Raw genomic sequence first — 7399 nt, 5'->3', positions numbered from 1 at the left:
CTACTTGCCCAAACTGACAGAGGGGCCGGGCTGAGCAGTAGCCCCTCTCTCACCTCAGCTAGGGATCTCCTGCCTCCCAAGCCCAAGTGCAATCCACTGTGGAATGAGTCTCTGTCATCACTGGAGGAGGGGCCTTCAGGGTCCACCCTGCCAGAGGAACTGCCTTCCCCATCAGCCTCATCCCTAGGACCCATCCTGCCCCCTTTGTCTGGGGACGATAGTCCCACTACTCTGTGCTCCTTCTTCCCCTGGATGAGCAACCAGAGGCTGGCCAATTGGGCCAGGGGACACCTGGAGCCTAAGGGGGAGCCAGGAAGGGCAGCCGATGATGGGGAGGGCATCATAGGGGCAGCCATGCCAGACTCATTCCCCTACCCCTCCTCCAGGACATGAACAAGCTGAGTGGAGGTGGTGGGTGCAGGACTCAGGTGGAAGCGGGCCAGCTGGGGGGTGAGGAGTGGACCCGCCAAGGGAGCTCTGTCAATAAGCCCATGCAGGGCTGGCTGCATCCCAATGACAAAGTCATGGGACCCGGGGTTTCCTACTTGATTTGGTACATGGGCTGTGTGGAGATCCTGCAGTCAATGAGCACCCTGGACTTCAACACCTGGACTCAGGTCACCAGGGAGGCCATCAATCAGGTGTGCGAGGCTGTGCTGGGTGCTAAGGGGGGTGACAAGGAAGAGAAAGCCCTGTAGCCATCCACTCAGCTCTATCTTGGGAAAGAGTAACCTGAATTTTGCTGGAATGCCAATCACTCTCACCACCTCCACCAGCAGCCTCAACCTCATGGTCACAGACTGCAAACAGATTATCACTAACCACCACATGTAATCTATCTTATTTGCATCCAGTGGGGATCCGGACTCAGCCAAGTATGTTGCCAATGTTGCCAAAGACCCTGTGAAATGGAAAGCCTGCCACATTCTGGAATATCCTGAAGGGCTTGCCCAGGATGTCATCAGCACCATTGGCCAGGTCTTTGAGTTGCACTTTAAACAATACCTCAGGAAACCACCCAAATCGGTCACCCCCCATGACAGGATGACTGGCTTTGATGGCTTAGCTTAGGATGAGGAGGAGGAAGAGCCACCTCACCATCAGCACTGTAATGACTTCCTGGGAAGAAACCCCCTCTTGGGCATGTGGTATACATGAGGCTTCGGGAAGCAGCCACTGTAGGGGCTGCTCAACCCTCTCTACCCAGTGCCCAGACCCCCAGCCACTTGGGAGCTACACTGCCTGTAGGATAGCCTGTTGGGGGAGATCCAGAAGTTTGCAAACAGATGCCACCTCCACCACCCTGTCCAGGCAGAGAGCTCTTTGATGATCCCTCCTGTGTCAACATGCAGAACCTAGACAAGGCCCAGCAAGCAGGGAGTGGTGCTGGGCCCCCCAATCCTGCCATCAATGGCAGCACAACCTGGGACCTGTTTGACATGAAGCCCTTTGAAGATGCTCTTCATGTGCCTCCTCCTCCGCAGTTGATGTCATGGCTGAGCAGCTCTGAGGGGACCCCTGGTTCCATGGGAAGCTGAACTAGCAGGGGGCTGAGGCACTGCTGCAGCTCAACAGGGACTTCCTGGTGAAAGAAAGCATGACCACACCTGGCCAGTATGCGCTCACTGGCTTGAAGAGCGGGCAGTCCAAACATCTGCTACTGGTGAACGAAGGGTGTAGTTTGGACAAAGGATCACCACTTTGAGAGTGTCAGTCACCTTATCAGCTACCACATGGACTATCACTTGCCCATCATCTCTGTGGGCAGCAAACTGTGTCTACAGCAACCTGTGGAGCGGAAACTGTGATCTGCCCCAGCACTCTCTTCCAGAAGATGCCCTCCAACCCCTTCCACCCTATTCCCTAACTCTCAGGACCTCAGTTGGGAGTGTTCTGTGGGCATGGCCTTGTGTCAGAGCTGGGAGTAGTGTGGACACTGGGTTTCATATCCAGCTGAGTGAGAGGGTTTGAGTCAGAAACCTGGGGGAGAATCCTGCTTCTCCCCAAGCATTAATCATCGAAGTATTAATGTACAGAGTGGCCCTTTACCTGGGTCTTTTCTGTGTCAACCTGATGCCCCTTCCCCAAGAAGGTGAGTGCTTGTCATGGAAAATGTCCTTTGCTGACAGGCCCAGTGGAACAGTCACCCTTCTGGGCAAGGGGGAATGAATCACACTTCTGGGCGTCAGGGTACCCCAGACTCCTCTCAACACCCCTACCCCTATGCTTAAACTGTGCCTTTGACCATCTCTTAGGTCTGAAGATATTTTACATAAAGAGTTATTGGGACCTTGAGTTCAATGACAGGGATGCCAGCACCTTCTTGGCTTCTGGGACCTGTCTTCTCCTTGCTCAGCACCCTCTCTGGTTTGGGTTGGGAGAACAGAGGCAGGAGTGGCGGCTGTCCCCTCTCTCTGGGGATATGCAACCCTTAGGGTTTGCCCCAGGGCCCCCTCCTGGCCAGGGAGGAGATGGATCCCTCCCTTGCTCAGTGGCTCCTGGCTGGGGGCCCCTCACCCCAAGGCGTCTGTATATACATTTCATAAGGCCCGCCCTCCTGTGTAGCATGCCTATTGTACTCTACAGCCAAAGTGTAGCCCTCCCTCCTGGAGCCTCTGCCCTGGCTCCCTTTCTGGGAGGGGGGTGGGGGTTATTGAATTTGGGCCTCTTGTAAGTTAACTCTCCCAGGTGGATTTAGTGGAGGTAGGAAAAGGGGCATTGAGATTCTAAAGCAGTAGACAATCCCCGAATACCATCTGTAGAATTGCAACTGCATTCTTTCAAAATTTTGTATGCATATATTTTAGGGCTGTAGACTTACTTTTCTAATTTTGTTTTCCATGGTTTATTCTTGAGCACAAAATGTTAATCAATTATTACATTTATACATCACCTTTTTGACTTTTCCAAGCCCTTTTACAGCTCTTGGCATTTTCCTCCTCTAGGCCTGTGAGGTAACTGGGACCAGCAGCATTATCTTTTATACCAGAGACCTGAGGCTGATGAAATTGATTTCCCGCTAGGACTAGAAAAACTTGGGCCTCTTACCGTGAGGCTGAGAGGCAGAAGTTTGCCTGAATGCTGGTCAGTTTCACAGATGGGAAACGCAAGACCTACAATTCCTGAGTACCTTCTACAGGCCTGGTACAGCCTAGGCCCGGGGTGGCCACACCACAGCAAACAGGCCCCTCTCTTTCGGCCTTGTGGATAAGGGAGAGTTGACTGTTTTCATCCCACCCTCCTTTTGTTGTTATTTGGATGTTTCCACGGTCTCGCTTATACCGAAGGGAAAATTCTTCATTAAAGTCCGTATTTCTTCTAAAAAAAAAAAAAAAAAAAAAAAAAGTTTTATCTGAGATTCCTTCTATGGAACAAAGTTTCATCAAAGCCAATTTAAAAGTCTATGTAAACTATCACAAGAACAGAAAACCAAACACCGCATGTTCTCACTCATAGGTGGGAACTGAACAATGAGATCACTTGGACTCGGGAAGGGGAACATCACACACTGGGGCCTATCATGGGGAGGGGGGAGGGGGGAGGGGGGAGGGATTGCATTGGGAGTTATACCTGATGTAAATGACGAGTTGATGGGTGCAGCACAGCAACATGGCACAAGTATACATATGTAACAAACCTGCACGTTATGCACGTGTACCCTAGAACTTAAAGTATAATAATAAAAAATAAATAAATAAAATAAATAAAAATAAATGTCTATGTAAAAATGATTATTCTTGCTGTACGGTATACAGATAATTAGGCCAAGTATAATAAAGCTAACCAGTCCTACCGTAATCTGTCTTTAGTTAAAATGGAAAATTGGAGAGAGAAAAGTTATGTTTCAAAAACTGTAGTACATCTGTTGTTAGATTCTAGCCTTACCTAAATTTTTAAAATTTTTATTATTTTCTACAGTTTGAACCAAATTCTGATTTTTCTTGACCATAAGACTGCTAAATAATGTTTTAATTTTTTTTCCTTTTTCCCCATTTTTCCTAATTTGAAATTACTGGAAACTAAGCTGTGCTTTCATAAAGCCATGAATACTGAAGCTGGACAACTTAAACTTCAGAAGAAAATAATGGCATCCTATGTACATACATAAGTGACTTCCATATCTGCCTACTGATGTATGAACTTCAGACTATGTGGCCTATATTGATTTTCCAAGATTGTTCTTTTGTTTGTTGTTGTTTTCCTCCCGTTTTTACCCCTATTTTCTCTTACAGGACCTTCTAAAAATGAGCTTTCCTAATAACTCAGGGCCTACCTTTCTAGGAATAAAACGACCTAGCCATGAGAGATCAGATGAAACCTGAGACCAAAGACTCATTTTTTTCTACTATGCTTTCTCCAAAAGATTTTTTAAAAGAAAAGGGGGAAAATGTGAAAGAAAAATATCTTAGGCCCCCAAAATCACTGAGCTAAAAAGGAAAATTTAAGCTGGGAACTGCTTAGGGCAAAACTGCCTCCCATTCTATTCAAAGTCATCTCTCCTGCTCACTGAGATAAATGCATATCTGATTGTCTCCTTTGGAAAGGCCAATCAGAAACTTACAATAATTCTACTATTTTTCTCTCATATACCTGTGACTTGGAAGCTCCCCCTCTGCTTTGAGTTGCCCCTCTTTTACTTCAAATTGTCTCACCTTTCTGGATAGACCAATGTTCATTTTACGTATATTGATTGATGTCTCATATCTCCCTAAAATGTATAAAACCAACCTGTGCTCTGACCACCTTGGGTACATGTTATCAGGACCTCCTGAGCCTGTGTCTTGTGCACACATCCTCATCTTGGCAAAATAAACTTTCTAAATTAACTGAGACCTGTCTCAAATTTTTGGGTTTCATAAGATAAAGCATTGTGTAAGTGCTTCAGGGTTCATAAAAGACTTTTATTATCTATTAATTCAACAAATGTTCATTGAGTGCCTATTATACACTTAGTGTGAAGAGATAAATTACAGTATTATGTAGTAAGTTACATTAGAAAATGTATTTATTTATTCCTTCAAATATTTACTGAGTGTTCACTATGTTTCAAGCACTGACAACATAATAGTACACAACATAGGAAAAACAAAACAAAACAAAAACCTTGCTGTCATGGTGTAGCAGGACGAGCCGCAGACAAAAGCCCACAGACACAGAGGTAGTGAAGGAAGTCACTTTAATCAGCTGGAAGCATTAGCAGACTAATGTCTGAGCTTCTTGAGTGCACAATTTCTGTCCCTTTTAAGAGCTCACAACCCTAAAGATTTTACATGAAAGGGCCGTGATTGATTGAGCACCCTAGGGGGTATGTGACAGGGACTGAATGCACCGGTAATCAGAGTGAAACTGAACAGAATGGGAAGTTTCACAATGTCCTTCCATACAGTGTCTGGAATCTATGGATAACATCAGTTGCTAGGTCAGGGGTTGAATTTTAACTACCAGGTTAGGTCAGGGAGGCCCAGGCCTGGTTTTGGGTCTGGTTTTGGGTCTGGTGCCTGGTGCTGGGCTGCCTGCCTTTGGTTTCACTTCCTTGTTTCTTCTTAAAACAGGTACTGAGTATAAAACAATATAAAACAATATGGGGGGGTCTCTTTCTCTCTTCTCTCAATGGAACTTACATTTTAAACTGGGAGATAGATAGTACACAAAATAAATGGTACACAATGTGTCAGATGATGATGAGTTCCAAGAAAGAAATCACAAAAGGTAAACAGGGAGTGCTGGAGCAGAGTGGGGGAAGTTTTACAATTTTAAATATTGGAGTTAAGGAGTGCCTTACCTATATCTAGTGTGTATCTAGGGGAAAAATATTCCAGACAAAGCAAAGGCTATGAGGTAAAGGCAAGATAGTTATGTTTGAAGCTTGAGTAAAGTGAACAAGGAAGCAAAGGGAATATAGGGAGATGAGATAAGTTATGTAAGGTAGATCTCATAAAGTCTTACAGGACTTTATGTTCTACTTCAGATTATTTGGGGAGCCTTTGGAGAATTTTGAGAAGAGGGTTGATATGATCCGACTTGTGTTTTAATGAGATGACTCTGGTTTCCATGTTGAGAACAGACTGCAGAATGGAAGAGGAGGAAGCAGGGAGACCTGTTAGGGGACTACTGCAAATGATCCAAGTGAGAGATGATAGCAGCACAGACCAGGTGATAGTAAAACGGCCTTTGCAAAAATTATAGCAGTGAGAAAATTATGACACTGTAAGAGATCTGATCTAACCAACCCTTATCTTGCCTTTTTTAAAAAAAACAGATGGGGTCTCACTCTGTCACCCAGGATGGGGTGCAGTGATGCGGTTATAGCTCACTACACCTTTGACCTCCTAAGCACAAATGATCCTCCTGCCTCAGCCTCTCAAGTAGTGGGGACTACAGGTACATGTCACCACACCTGACTAACTAAAAAAACAAATCCTTAAGACATGGTTTTACTATGTTGCATAGGCTGATCTTAAACTCTTGGCTCAAATGATCCTTCCGCCTCAGTCTCTCAAGGTGATGGTATTACAGATGTGAGGAACCACGCCTGGCCCACATCTTGCCTTTAACCTTCAAATGTCCTTTAATTATTCCTGGGCTTGCACCAAGCTAACTTTGAGAGAAATTTAGTTTATAGTTTAAATGATAACAGCCCTTCCCCCAAAACTAAGCTGCCTTTATAAAGCTAATGAAAGGCCACCAGGTTAGGAGGATGTGAGAATCCTGAATTCTGCTAAGGTGTAGACATAAATGATTACCAGTAATGATTCCAGAGGTCACAAGATTTGCAACTTCCCCAATTATTCCTGCAGATAACATCACTATTGTAGAACCTAAGATTGGCCTTTTGAGATGTCTTTTCTGGTTTTTGCATTTCTGACAACTGATGGACCAATGGCTGCACCAGAACTTCTGATTCCCACTGACCATTCCTGTGGCCCCACCTAGAAGCAGATTCCCATGCCTTCCAAACTATCCTTAAAAAATGTTAGCCTCCAAATTTGGGGGGAGAATGATTTGAATAATAATAAAACTCCAGTCTCCTGTTCAGCTTGCTCTGTGTGAACTAAGCTCTTTCTCTATTGCACTCTGTCTTGATAAATCAGCTCTATTTGGGAAGCAGGCAAAATGAACCCATTGGGTGGTTATAGTAGCATGGGATATGGTAATAAACAGTTTGATTCTGGATGTATTTTGAAAGTAAAGCAAACAGAATTTGCTGATGGATTGGATGTGGGGTGTGAAAGAAAGGGAACATTCAAGGATAATGTAACCACCTGATGGGTTCTTCCTGCTCACTGCACAAACAAAATCAACTCACAGAGACCATGGTGTTGCAGTAAATAAAGCATTTAATTGATGTGAGACTAGCCATGCCACGTGGAAGATGGACTTATTACTCAAATCAATCTCC

The 7399-nt window shown here is 45.1% G+C and overlaps 1 pseudogene; it reads left to right on the top strand.

The window, feature by feature from the left end:
• Positions 1-252: 252 nt before the first annotated feature.
• On the top strand, positions 253-1956 carry LOC103232085 (SHC-transforming protein 1 pseudogene; annotated as a pseudogene).
• The last annotated feature ends 5443 nt before the right edge of the window (positions 1957-7399 follow it).

The sequence above is a fragment of the Chlorocebus sabaeus genome, chromosome X (assembly GCF_047675955.1).
Source record: "Chlorocebus sabaeus isolate Y175 chromosome X, mChlSab1.0.hap1, whole genome shotgun sequence".
In the NCBI taxonomy this organism is placed as follows: Eukaryota; Metazoa; Chordata; class Mammalia; order Primates; family Cercopithecidae; genus Chlorocebus; species Chlorocebus sabaeus.
The sequence above is the reverse complement of the archived record's forward strand: the minus strand, read 5'-3'. Positions and strand labels throughout refer to the sequence as shown.